Here is a 14,832-nt window from a genome sequence, read left to right as displayed (position 1 = left end):
CTAAATATTCTTTTATTGGATTCTTGCAGGTTTTTTTTTTCCAGCTAGGATAGTCTGAGCTGGTTATACAAGGAAAACTAGCAAGGAAAACTAGCACTCCTAGAGATTTTAGTCCCAAGCCCACCCACCAGCTATGAAAGGCTACTGAAGTTCAGGAGCACAGTGGGGAACTAAATCAGCAAAACTGGGACCAAGGAAGGCAGAGAAGCTTTAAGAAACTGCAGGCAGAAACTTCCAGACCCTGGTTTCTGGAAGAGTTCTTGAAAGCCAACAGAGTTAAGAGGCAAATGTCCTATTACCCATTGCTTAGGAGCTGCCACATTAGCTTCTGGGTGCTGGGCTACTGCCACTCAAAGCCTAAAACAACCAATCATCTTTGGACCAGATCAGGTAGAACTATAAGTCTTTGCTTTCAAACCTGGCAGCAGCAAATCTCTAGGTTCAAAGCCTAACCTGTAAGTGTATGATGCTCGCCTGTTCATGATTTCCATCTGGATGGAGCAAAGGGAGTCTTGCTCAGCTATCTGTGATTATCGATACACTGGTATGTTAGCAGCAGAAGGGGAGTAAGAGGAGAGAGAATAACTGATACCCAAAGATGCCCACTGTGCTGACAGTGTCACCCTATATGTTTGCACACAAAACTCCTAGAAGTCTCTGAACAAGCGTCAGGAGTTTGCAGTCACCCTTCCTCTTAATCATAAGAGAACAGAAAGCACAGAAAGAATCAATACATCAGCCAAAGTCACATCCTCCTTCTGAACCTGAAATCCTGTAGTCCAAGAGCCTTTCACGTCAAATGACAAAACAGTATGTTTTAAGACATTTCAAGAATTCAAAACTGAACCACAGCTGGGAGTTCTTAGGAAGAAAATGAATGAGACCTGAGGAACAGCGTGGTGTGTTGTTTAAGGAAATGCTGCTTATGAAAGGTTTCTTTTAAAATTTTAGTTTTAAAAGTAATTTGTTTAAAATATTTCCATGTGTTATGGTCATAATCTTCCCCCTACTCCAATTCTTTCAAGATGCTTTTCACCTTGCTACCCACCTAACTTTATGTTCTTTCTCTATGTTAAAAAGGAAAAAAAATAAAAACAAACAAACAAAACCCCAATATGACAAAACATACCAAAACAACACACACAGAGACACATTTTCTCTCTCTCTCTCTGTCTCTGTCTCTCTGTCTCTGTCTCTTTGTCTCTGTCTCTTTGTCTCTGTCTCTGTCTCTGTCTCTGTCTCTCTCTCTCATGTGCAAGATCTCTAGTGACTTCAAAATGCCAGTTCTCAGTCTTCCAAATAAGGATCTAAACGCTGTAGAGCAGAGATGAGCCGTCTCCATGCATTTTTTTGAGTCTGATCTATGCAGAAGCCATAAGCATAAAAGTTGCTTTTATAATATTGAACTCAGGAGCCCTTTTCTTTTACAATCACAAATTCTGAAATATGTGGATATGATAGGTAAGCTGTACAAGGATAATATTGGCTCAATATTAATTATGAGCAAGGCTAGAAGGAAGAGTGTGTTTAGGAATGGGAGAAATGGCTCAGTAGATAGTGTGTTTGCCTTAGTTATCTGAAGGCCTTAGAACCCACATCAGATGCTAGGCATGATAACAGACAGTTGCTAACCCCAGGGATAGTGAAATAAAAGGTGAGACAGCAAATTCCTGAGCTCATGGCCAGCTAGCCTAGCCTACTTGGTCAAGTTCTAGACCAATGTGAGGCCTATCTCCAGCAAAAGGTCCATATAGACACCTAAGATTATCCTCTGACCTACACACACACACACACACACACACACACACCCTCCACACACATGTGCATGCTCACACATATACCCTCACACACAAAAGAGCAAGTTTAAGTTTAATAGAGTAGCATAATCATTTAGGGATAAATATTAGATGAAAAGCTTCACATTCAGGTTTTACAATTCATCTTTAATGTTCTCATGAGAGACATCTTACAAGACACAAGAGGTGAAGAATGAAGAGATAGGATATTCTGGAAGACTTTGTCTATTAAAAATACTATCAGACAAAATAGCTTACTGGGAAATGACTTAAGAACAGCAGAAAAGACAGTGTTGTACCACCGAGGTAACAACCCTTCATCAGTCCATGAACTTCATTGTGAAGAGCTTCACGGACTCAAAGTACAAGTTTGTGCTTTACAAAAAAGAAAAGCTAATTCAGAAGGAAGAACCAATAGCTCCAATAGTGAGGCCAGGTGATTTGGAATGAATCTAACTAAAACTATCTTGTGGCCAGATGTTAATCAGAATTATGTAGACCATATGCTCTGCCCATTTCCACCTGGCAAAGCTAAGCATCTATACCAGGTCACCCAGGACTTCTCTACCCAGTCTCTGCTTGGCCTGGGAGTCACAGACAATTTTTCTTCTTTGTTCACAAGACTTCGGATCAACAGGAACAATACCCAGGAGCTTTTATTTGTTAGGTTAGGTTTTTTGTTTGTTTATTTGGTTGGTTTGTTTTGTTTCGAGATAAGGTACTTGGGTCTGACTGTCTAGGAACTCACTATGTAGACCAGGCTGGCCTCACATTCACAGAAATCCACCTGCCTCTGCCTCCCAAGTGCAAGGATAAGAGGCATGAGCCACTACACCTGGTTCCAGGAGCGTTTATTAAGGATCTCACAACAAAGCCTCATCCACACCTGTGCAGCCAATTGTCGCCATTTCCTCCTGGAGGAAAGAGGGGGGACTCCTAAGATTTAGAAAGTAACAGAAATTACTAGAGTCACAAGGCCCTGCCCTCAAGGTTGGAGAAGCAGGAAACAGTTTCTGGGGAGAGGAGACTTTTCTGGGCAGCTAAGTCATCTGCAAGTTATGGGAGAAGCCCCATGGGGAGAAGCCAAGCTGAGGTAGGCTCCGCTCCAGCGGAGAAGAAAGAAACCTCTTAGCTGAATTCTCGCTCGTTGGGGGTGGGGGTGGGGGTGGGGTAGGCTAGGTACCTGCTCTGAGTCACCTACACTCCCGTAAGTAACCTCTTACCTATGTTCCTGTAAGTAACCCTGGGAAGCTCACTAGTTACTAATCACTTCCATGACCTATCTTAGGTGCTCTATCTGGACACTCCCCAAGATAAGTCATAAGACCTAGATATAAAATTGGGGGTTTTGTGCTCATACTGTGCTGATACATTTGAAAGTGGTTATATTTCCCACACGAGAGGCACATGAATAATTGGGGAGGAGTATTTGGGAAATAAGTAAGTAGCCACTGAGAAGGTGTCCAGTTAGCAGACTCTCCTGAACCAAAGCAGTTGATCCCTGCAGCCCAAGTGACAGAGTGGAAATGGGGATGGGGTGGGGGTGGGGAGCAGGACTGTGTGATAAAGGACAGGTGGCTTGCACCTTGTGTTCTCACAGATTAGTTACTGTGGTGGATGCCAGCTGCCATGCCAGGGAACATGCAACATCCTGGCAGAGCTAAGGGATGCTTCAGAGGAGCCACCTGGCAACAGCCTGCCTGGCATGGAAGACACTTGAAAGTAGATCGTTAAACACAGTCAAGCTGTGATGGCACTTCTAGTGAGCCCCACCTGCCGCTACTCTTGTGACACAGTGCTCGAGACACTTTGCAGTGCTGCTCCTGGGTCGCTTACCCATACGAACTGTAATAAAATAATAAATGATTGAGTCTGTGAAGCTTGAAGTAATTGTTAATGTAATTATAAATCGCTAACACAGGAATCTCACCAAGAACAAAGGTCTACTTCTCCATCAAAACTATAATCACAAGACATATTTCAAAGCCATGCTAGAGATGTAAGAGCCAAGGTGCTGAAAGCAGACAGGTAGAAAGTGACAGGTGGCAGTGGTTAAGAGCAAAACTCATCCTGGAGAGATGGCTCAGTGGTTCAGGACACTTGCTATTCTTTCAAAGGACCCAAGTTCAGGTCCCAGCACCCATATCAATTACAACCACCTGTAACTCCAGTTCCAGGAGATTTGATACTTTCCAGATTCTGTGTCACCTGTACATATGTGTTGCATAACTTTGCAAGAGACACCTAACACACATAAATAAAATTAATAAACAAGGCTTTAAAAGCAAAACTCATGTTTAAAAAAGTCTTCAGTGGAACACAAATGAGATAGTCATGATATCTAAATAGAAACAGGGTAATCCAGAGACAATGTAAAATACCTTATTTGCTGTTTGAGAAAAATGAATTATTGAAAGTAAAGCAAATACATCTTCAGACCAGTAAACACTGAAAAAATTACTTGAAAGCTTATACTAAAAGATACATGGGTGACACATGCCTTTAATCCCAGCACTTGGGAGGTAGAGGCAGGTAGATCTTCACATAAGTCTTCATAAAGGAAAACATTCTGTCTACTTGGAGGATATAATAATTTGTATGAACATAATAACATCACTTCAAAATGTACAGAGCAAAAGGACAGAGTTATAAAAGAAGATACATCTACATTCATAGTGGAAATGTCATTACCTTTTATCAGCATATACTAACTATATGTATATGTGTATATATTGGATATTATTGTTATTATTATTACTGAATGCACGTGTGCAGGAGGTACATGAAGGACAAAGTCATAGCACACACATAGTAGTCAGAGAAACATTTTGTGTAGTAGATTCCCTCCTTCACCATTATGTGGATTCTGGGGATCACACTTGGGTAAACGTGCTTAAGTGGTAAATGCCTCTGAGCCATTTTGCCAGCCCCTGTACATACTCTCCTAGTAAATAAGAGAACAGAGTTAAAAAATAAAGATCTAGAAGAAAAAAACTGATTCAGAATCACCTAAGTGACATCTATAGACACTTTACCTTTTATGCGCATTATTTTGAAAAGCACACAAAATTTTTTACCAATATTGACTATATCGAAGACTGTAAAGCAATCTCAACAAATTAGGACAGTTAGATTTTTCTGAGAAATACCTTTCCTGATCACTATAGAATTGTGCTCAAAATCCATAACAAAAAGAAACAGAGGAAAAAAATCAAAGAAACCCTGTGGGTTTAGATATTAAGCTATATATTTCAAAAGAAACCCCAAGGATTAAAGGAATACCATCTAAGAAATTTTAACCTAGAATTATTTCTATCTAAAGGAAATGCAGAGACAAAAATGGAGCAGAGACTGAAGGAAAGGCCATCCAGAGATCGCCCCACTTTGGGATCCATCCCATCTGCAGACACCAAACCCTGACACTATTTCTGATGCCAAGAAGTGCTTGCTGGCAGAAGCTTGGTATAGTTGTCCCCTGAGAGGGTCTGCCAGCATCTGACTAATACAGATGCATATACTCACAGCCAACCATGGGACTGAACTGAGGGACCCCAATGGAAGAGTTAGGGGAATGACTGAGGGAGCTGAGGGGGACTGCAACCCCAAACAAAGAACAATATCAACTAACTGGACCCCCCAGAGCTCCCAGGTACTAAACCACCAACCAAAGAGAACACATGGTGGGTCCCATGGCTCCAGCTACATACATAGCAGAAGATTGCCTTATCTGGCATCAGTGGGAGGGGAGGCCCTTGATCCTGTAGAGGCTTGATGCCCCAGTGTAGGGGGATTCTAGAGCGATGAGGAGGGACTGGGTGGGTGGATGGGGGAGCACCCATTAGAGGCAAAGAGGATAGGTTGGAAGGTTTGTGGAGGGCAGACTGTTAAGGGGACCATTTGAAATGTAAATAAATAAAATAACTAAAAAAAAACTTGCAATAAAAGTTAGAAAATATTTTGAAACAGCTAATGCAGTGCTTAGGAAGGAATTTAGCTTTACATGTATGAATAATGAAAAGAGATAAAAATGGGTGAGTTCAGGGACTCACGAAAGCGTCCAGAAGCAGAAAACAGGAAAGCTCATATGGTGTAAAAGGAAGAAATGAGTGAAATATTCAATAAGGAGAATCAGTAACTGTGTGGTCCACCACCACCTATACCTTTAATTCCACACTCAAGAGGCAGAGAGAGGTGGATCTCTGAGTTCGAGGTCAGCCTGCTCTACAGAACAGGATAAGCAAGCTTAAAACTTTGGGTGCTTAAGATGAGAGAGAGAGAGAGAGAGAGAGAGAGAGAGAGAGAGAGAGAGAGAGAGAGAGAGAGAGAGATGGAGAGACAGAGACCAAGACAGAGACTGAGACACACAGAGACTGAGACACACAGAGACACAGAGACAGAGTCACAGAGAGACAGAGAAAGATATCAACTTATAGTACCAATGAATAAGATATAAAACATCTACAAATAGGAAAATGATAAAATAACAGTGAAGTTAGCACTTAAGGAAAAGATGCATGTTTTAGGAAAATATAACAAAATGAACACAGAAGAGGAAATACAGGCCTGGAAGATGTACACAAGATACACATGTGAGCCAATGACGTCACTATCAACACACTTCGTTCCTCAGCTTGTATTTTCCCCTCTGTCTGGTGTCGGGAGTCTGACCTAGAGCCATGTGCGGTGCCAGGTAAACACTCTCCCACTGAGCTGCCTCCTCCAGGTGGGACTGCACTTTCTGAAAACTCATCAAATATAACTTTAGATGTTTTTCATTTTAAAACTTATCCTTTCTTTAGAACTATATTCAAATGACAAAAATATTTAATGGTTATATTCTTAAAACTTTGTGGTATTTATATGTTACTACTGTGTTTGAAATATTTAATGTCTAGGGTCCTCAGTTGGAGAATTTGGTTACTATTTAAGATGTTAAAGGAAGTTTCACTATGTCAGATGATATATAACTATTTACTTATTTGTCATGACCTTGGGATGACATGGTATTCACATGGTATAAATTCTAGGAAATGTACTGAAACTTTTTGTCTTGAAATGTATCCCAAGAGTGAAGAAACAGCTAATGGAATGGAATAAAATGTTTGCTAAACAACTTTATCCAACAGCCAACCCCCATTCTATCTTTTTTTTTTTTTAAATGGGCAGAGGATTTGAGTGGAAACTTTCCAAAGAAGAAATTCAAGTGGTCAAATAAATGTATGAAAAAAAAAATGTCACTAGCTGTTAGAGGAATGCAAATACAAACTACGGAGAGTAAGTTTATCGCCCTGGTTAGAACGTTTATTGTTTAACAAAGAGACAAACCTGAGAGAGCAAATGTTAGTGACGTTGTAGAGAAAAGGGAACTTTGAAAAAGTGTGAGCCAACAAGATGACTCAGCAGGCAAAACACTTGTCACACACAAATCGGGCCACTTGAGCTTAATCCCCCAATGCACACACAGGTGCGGTGAGAATTCAATTCCACAAAGGTTCCCTCTGACCCCTCCCCCACATGCACACCTACTCAGAATAAAATTTAAGAAATTTTTTAAAAATGAGACTCATTAAAAACATACTCATTAAATATGAGTAACTATTATTATGGAGAACAGTACAGACATTGCTTCAAAAAGTGCAAGTAGATCTGTTATAGGATCTGGCTACCCCGCTTCAGGCCATAACTCCAAAGGAAATGAAATCTACACACCAAAGTGGTTTCTGGATTCTCATGTTAACTGCCCCACTATTACAGTAGCGTAAGACAGAGAATTAACATAGTTGCCCATCAACAGGTGTCCAAATAAAGAAGTGTGGTATGCACACACCAAAGAATATTATTTGGCTATAGGAGAGAATAAATCCTGTATTTTGCATTAAAATGGATGGAGCTGGATAGGATGGTGTTGAGTGAAATAATCTAGACACAGAAAAGCAGTTGCTTCTTGTTTCTCTCCTAGGTGGAAGCTTAAAATACCAATCTGAATGTGGAATGGAGATTTTTAGAAGCTGTGAGTGGGAGAGCACGGCTGGAGGAAAGCGGAATGCTATCATGCACATTGCAATCATAGACTGAGATGTTACACAGGACCCCACGGATGTGCTCAGGCAATACAGAGCAAGGAAAATAAAAATTGCATTTAAGCTGGGCCTGGTGGTTCACATTTGCACTCTAGTCCTTGAGAAACAGAGGCAGGAGGATGGCCATTTCAAGATCAGCATGGGCAAGTGTAGTGAGACTGTCTCAAAGTGAGCTATGATCTTGTAAATATTTTGTTTTTCTGTGCACAGTTTAAAGGCAGGAATGTAGACATGAGATCCAGTTTTGTGTTTTGCTACACAAATCTTTTGTACTCCAGACCTATATGTCCCTGACAGATGGGTGCTCTGATCTCCCTGGATTATGTATAGACTGTTCAGTTGCTTTCATTTAATTTTTAGATTTTGCTTTATAAGAAAAAATTATGGGGGACTGGAGAGATAGCTCAGTGGTTAAGAGCACTGGCTGCTCTTCCAGAGGTCCTGAGTTCAATTCCCAGCAACCACATGGTATGTCTGAAGTCAGCTACGGTGCATTACTCATATGCATAAAATAATTTTTTTAAAAAAAATCTTACATTGTTATGTATACATTCAGGATTTTGATACTTTCTTAATAGATTGTTCTTTTTATTATTACTCTTATTGACTATTTTTCATCCCCAATAAAGCTGTGGTGTTTAAATGACATTTTGCACCCTTTTTAAATAGTTGACCTCATTTTCCTTCACCGTTTCCTGGTATGTCTTCTGTCCTTTGCTTCCAGAGTTCATACTTTTATTTTAGGTTTTCTCCTATACATAGTTCAGAGATAGTATTTGTTTTGGAGACTCAGTCTCAGAATCAGTCATGCATTGTCTAAGCTTAACCTGTTAAAATGGTTATTGATGTGTTTAGATTATTTTTTATCGGAGTACTGTAGCATTATTAAGTTTTTATGTTTTCCCTTTCTCACATTGGGTGGAAGACATCATTACTTTTTTATTTGCTCCTGGATTAGAAATGGTGGGATCTATGTCTATTCTTTAAGTAGTCATCCTTAATTATATTAATCCTTAGGGATATAAATTATGGATATACATTTTTAGTAGCGTGCACACTCAGTTTTCCTACCTCTATTCTGAACATAATAAGGTGTTTCACCCACCAAATTCCAAGCCTAACTCCAAATCGTTTGGCTGTTGCAGTGTTGGCATCAAATTGTTTGAAGATAAAGTTCCCCTGAAGGATTAATTTTCTGAAATAACATTGTAAATTTCAGAAATCTACAAGTTGCTAAACCTGTGACCTACCCCCCCCCAGTCCCCCACCCCCTACCCCACCCCCTACCCTACCTCCAGGCTGACTTTCCTCTGGCAAAGTTCAGCATGGCTAGGAAGGTGATAGTTAAGCTTGTTTATTCTTCCTATGTGGCAAATACCTTTATCCCACCCCCATGGCCCTGTTATTTTAGCTAGGTGTGAGGTCCTAGGTGGATAGTCCTGTCTTCTTTATATTTAGCAATTCCAGACGTGTTTTACAGTCTCTAAGATGCCACTGGAGGGGGTGTCCTCAACTTTGTCATTTATTTGCATTTAAACATTTTTTCTTGCTGTCTTAGTGTTCTGCTGCTAACTTTTTAACGTCTGCTTCCTAAAATGAGGGAAAGAGAAAAATGGAAGGAAGGGAAGGGTGTGGGCCCTTTAAATGCCCTGAACACTGAGTAGTAGCTTCACCTTCATTCTGCAGAGGATGGTATTGCAACCTTGGCCTGCAGCAGGTATGTGCGACCATTGTGAAACAAAGCCTCTTCCCTTTATGTCAGTATCTCTGTGATTAAAAGTAGTCTCGATGCAGAGCCAGGTTGGGGATATAGCCTTGGTCTTATATATATGAATCACTGTGTACACAACCACCACTGCCACAAAACATAAAATGGAAGGAAAAGAGGGATGGAGGAAATTAAGGAAAATACTGATCTTTGGCATGTGCTGAACAAGCATTTGTTTCTTACTGCATATCCTGGCTTTTCCTCCAGGATCAGGGATGTAGGTATTTTCCTAAAGGGACCACAGAAGCCAGCATAAGCTAGGAGCTGAAATGGACTAAAATCACTAGCAGTCAGTCTAGACAAGACTTCCTCTGAAGTTGTAAGCTGTCAGTGGACTTCATAGTTTCAAAATAGTACATCATCATCAGATCCTGACAACAGCTCCTGACTAGGAAGAGAGTCCCCTGGTACTTACACCCTTGCTAGACTCCCACAATTATTTCTAGATGCTTGTCTTTTTATAAGTCTTCTTCTGAATAAGGTGAGGTTTGTGTTCATGATTAATTTAAAATTAATCTTTCTGTTCCAATAATTGTCTAGGTTAAAAAAAAGGTCTTCTAAACTTAATATATTTGAGGTAAATGTTTGAATTCTGTTATACTTTGAGCTAAGAGTGGGATACTAATAGTATATATGTTTTCTAGTTACTCTGCTGCTTTGGATTTTTTGAAAAAAGCAACAGAAATAGGGATCTCAGGATCCCTAAGATCATTATTTTTTTTCACTTAAATCTGGTGAGCTTCTATCTGTTGCCTTGAGGTGAGGCCCCTTTGATGCAGTTGGCTCCTTATCTCTGATGAACGTAGGCTGTCTGGTGGCCTGGCCAGTTAAAGTGAAAACCACAGGCTACAGATATTTTTCCCCTCTCAGTTGATTTATTATGTAATACTTATTCTCAAGCAAATCTCTTCCTTTTCAAAAATTTTTATTTATTTTTATGTGTATGGGCGTTCTACCTGTGTGCATGTCTAAGAGAGCATCTGATTCTCTAGAACTGAAGTTACAGATGGTTGTAAGATGATTGTCCATGTGGTTGCTAAGAATTGAACCTGGACCCTCTGGAAGAACCACCAGTGCTCTTAACTGCCAAGCCATCTCTCCAAATTCCATTATTTCCTTCTCTGCCACAGTCGTGCTTTCCCTTCCTGTTAGAAAATCAGCGAAATACAATATTACCAGACAATACGTCATTCAGGTTCTCTCTTTCTATGTTAAAATAAAAAATAATTTTAAATATCTTTCTGTCTCATTATTTAGTGCCAAGAATGATCAATTATTACCAAGAAAGACAACCATTTCATCTTTCATCCATATGCTTTCCTTTATGTCTTCCTCTTACTTGTGAAATAATTTTCTAATAAATTATCATCTCATCTGTAAAACTACAATATATCTCAAGTAGCACACTTCTAAAACCTAACTCTATCTGTATCTATATCATCTATAGCTGTATCATCTGTATCTGTATCTATGTCTTTACACTTATATATTGGAAATTCTTACTATCAAATATTTTAAGTCTTCAAATTTCCAAACTGTCCCTTATTAACGTTTGTTTGTTTGTTTGTTTGTTTGAATAAGTAGCATCTGTACTTCCATCTCTTTTACAAAATCTCCCCCTCCCCCACTGTGTGTGTGTGTGTGTGTGTGTATGTGTGTGAGAGAGAGAGAGACAGAGAGAGAGAGACAGAGAGAGAGAGAAAGGCTGCATGTATGTGACATGCATGTGAGTATACGCGTGTCTGTGTGTCGGTGGAGGCATGAGGTTGATGTTAAATGTCTTTCCTCCTTTGCTCTCACGTTCAGTTTTTGATACACAGTCTCTTACTGAACATGAGGCTCAAGGATTCCGCTAGGCCAGCAAGCTTCAGGGATCTTCCTAGCTTTTCAGAAAGCATATGCTTCTTGGTTTGTTATCTTTCTCTTTTACTTGTTAAATTTTTGGAAGTTTTGCTCTTTCTTTAGATCAGGTTGAAAACGAAGTCCTTTTAGTCCCAGTTAAAAAGAGAGAAATGAAGAAAGTCAGAGTTGAGAGACAAGACCTCACAAAATTACTGAGGATTTCTGTTTCTGATCCATCTATCAACACGTCATTGTAAAAAAAAAATCTCCTCTTTGATTAGTCCTAAGCTCATGATAACAGTTCTTGCTTCTGTCTGTATTTCTTCCTATGAATGAGTCGTTTCCTTTCTCTAAGCCATGAGTACCGCAGACCAAACATGAAATTACTTATTACTTCATGAAATTTTCAGTAGTTTCCCTTTATCATGCACATATCACTTAAACTTCAACCTTGTATAAAGTGAGCTAGAGGGAACAGGAACAAACCAGAATGCCCACAGAACAGAGTTGTGTGATTCCTTTACTTCCCATTGATTTAACCTTGTATATCAGCAGCAGAAGCGACGTCGTGTACTAGGAAGATCTTTGCAGATTCTAACACATACATTTAAAAAGATTGGGGCTGCTCTTATAACTTATATGGCAATAGCAGTATCTCTTCCCATCTTGCTGAGGTTTCATGAAATTTATTTTTATTCTCAATCCCAGTTGTCTTTGTCTGTTTTAATATAATACACATATTCATGTCTGTGGCATATAAATAGGTGTTCAAGGGAATTTCCTCTCAAAAGATATCAGATAATGAACTTTGAAAATAACACTGAGAGCTCTTTGCTAAGACAGCAACATCTTCTCATCTCTGAGCCACGACGATAAAGGGTGAAGAGAATGGATTTGGCTACGAAAGAAAGAAGGAAAAGAAAAAGGAGAAAGAAAACAGTGGGGAAATTACCACTTGAAGCTCAGCTACCATTTTATAGAATGTCATTAATGACCAACACATAATAGCCTTGATCAAGGAGTATGGCCATTTTATATTAGATCACCCACGTTCTTTATGTCTAATTTGTTCACATTCAGATGCGTTAAATTATATTGTTGGGGGCAGTGTGGGAGGGGTTGAGTTGAAACATTAATAGAAAGAGATGAAATCTTGGGAATTAAATTAAGTTAAACGTCTTGCCGGTGGCACATACCTTTAATCCCACCACTCAGGAGGTAGAGCCAGGTGGATCCCTGAGTTTGAGACCAGCCTGGTCTACAGAGAGAGTTCAAGGGCAGCCAGGCTACTCAGAGAAACCCTGTCTTGAAAAACAAACAAAGAAATAAACATCTGTTTTTTCATTATGATTGAAGTGCTTATGGTGTACCAAACTATACTTACTTGTCTGTGAACTAAGAGAGCTGCCTACATTATGATGTGATGTCATAAGATTCAGAGGACAGAATGCCTAAAGTGAAATGCATCATACCCATTTATTTATTATTTTATATTAACCCACTTTATAGAATGACCCTGAATTAATAATACATTTAAACAAAGGATTTGTAAGCAAGAAGGAAGCTTTGGACTGTCACCACCAGGTTTATTATGAGAACGTGCTAGTAATACCAGGTTCATCTTCAGAGCCACCTATCCCTGAAAGCATTGATACGATTATCCTAATCCCAAACTATCTTTAGGTATGAAACATTCTAGAATCTTTTCTTGAGTATTTGTTTCTTTGCAGATTTAGAGTCTATCTCATCTTCCTTTCTGCTTCACTCCTTTTGTTAACTTCAGTGTTCAGAACTTTAAAAGAGCAAAGAATAAGAGTTTTATTGGAATGAAAAAACTGGGCAAGGGAAAGAGAGAGCTCAACATTCTTATTTAGCATGCAATGAATACTTTTGAGTCTTCTAGCACAAACGCAGGTTTTCAAGGTGAATATATATATATGTAAAAATAAAGTTTTATGAGAATACTTCAGAGCATGATGATGCATCATTTTTGTCATATAAATTATAAAAACTATAACAAAACTAACTACTCACATCCCAAAACAACTTTTTTTTTCTATTAAAAAAACAAGATTCAGCCGGTGGTTCTGGGAGACATACCTTCCACCTTAGACCATGGCCAAGTTCATCCATAACTTCGCGGAGAAGGCACCGTCCATAGTGGCTGCTGCTGTGACTTACTCGAAGCCTTGATTGACTCATTTTGGCAATTTGCCAAGGTTGAGCTGGTTCTCCTCCCAACCCCTGGTGAAATCCCAACAGCTATTCATAGTATGGTAAAAAATAATTCAAAGTGCTAAAACTGGTAACTTCAAACACCTTCCAGTTAAGGAAGCTGTGCTGAATGATTTGATGGCCACTGAGGTGTGGATATGGTTTTATATTGGAGAGATCATTGGCAAACGTGGCATTGTTGGCTATGATGTTTGAAGACCAATCTTTAACTTCCTATTTGAGTTCTTATTTGAATGTTCTTGGACCATGTGTAAAGGGACTGCTATCTAAATAAAATACTAGGTATGGAAAAAACAAACAAACAAACAAACAAACAAACAAGTTTTTCCCCCTTCTCTCCTCAGCAATGTCTGTCCTCTTTTCTGGAGCAATGAACATATTGTGTTAAGGAGAAAATCTACCAGCATTCAGGAAGCAGAGGCAGGCAGAGCTCTTTGAGTTCGAGGCTAGCCTCCTCTACAAATTGAGTTCTAGGACAACCAGGGCTCTATTTCACTGTCTCAGGCACCCCCCCCCCCCGCAAAGAAAATCTATTTTTGCAAACATCATCATAGGTTACAAATATGCCCTTTTAATATTAATAGATTTCACCTTCAGTTTTATAGTTAAATTTGTACTTCTTGTGTGAATTTCAGCTTGCCTCTTGTGGGAGGACTGTTGTACACCAACACACCACCCCAAAACTAGGGCTTCTCCATGCGTTTTTCTTTTTCTTTCCTTCTTTTTTTTTTTTAAAAGGGTAAAGTCCACGTGACAACAGGTCAATGTATCCAAAAGCATATCCCAAGAAAACGAGAATTTCTTAAAAGTTTTACAATTGGTTTTAAGGAAAATCTGTGCCTGTCAGGGGTTACTCAGGTTACACACACACACACACACACACACAGTCCCACCCACCCACCCACCCACCCGCATTCGCCCCCTCAAAAAAAAAAAAAAAAAAAACTACGGCCCACAGTTGAAGTCAAAATTCTCAGGTTCGATTTTTAATATTTTGCTATATCCCTCCGCCTCGTGTTTTTTGACGGCAGCATCTTCCACAGTGCTTCCGCGTGTGTGTGGTTTTGTTTTTTTTTCTTTTAAGGGAGGTAATTATTGACTAAGTGAGATT

At 39.5% G+C, this 14,832-nt stretch overlaps 1 pseudogene; it reads left to right on the top strand.

Annotated features, from left to right (window-relative positions):
- The first annotated feature begins 13,601 nt into the window (after positions 1–13,601).
- Positions 13,602–13,961, top strand: LOC127676751 (ATP synthase subunit g, mitochondrial-like; annotated as a pseudogene).
- The last annotated feature ends 871 nt before the right edge of the window (positions 13,962–14,832 follow it).

Source organism: Apodemus sylvaticus, chromosome 1 (assembly GCF_947179515.1).
Source record: "Apodemus sylvaticus chromosome 1, mApoSyl1.1, whole genome shotgun sequence".
NCBI classification, from domain to species: domain Eukaryota; kingdom Metazoa; phylum Chordata; class Mammalia; order Rodentia; family Muridae; genus Apodemus; species Apodemus sylvaticus.
Note: the sequence above shows the minus strand (reverse complement) of the source record. Positions and strands in the feature narration are given on the sequence as shown.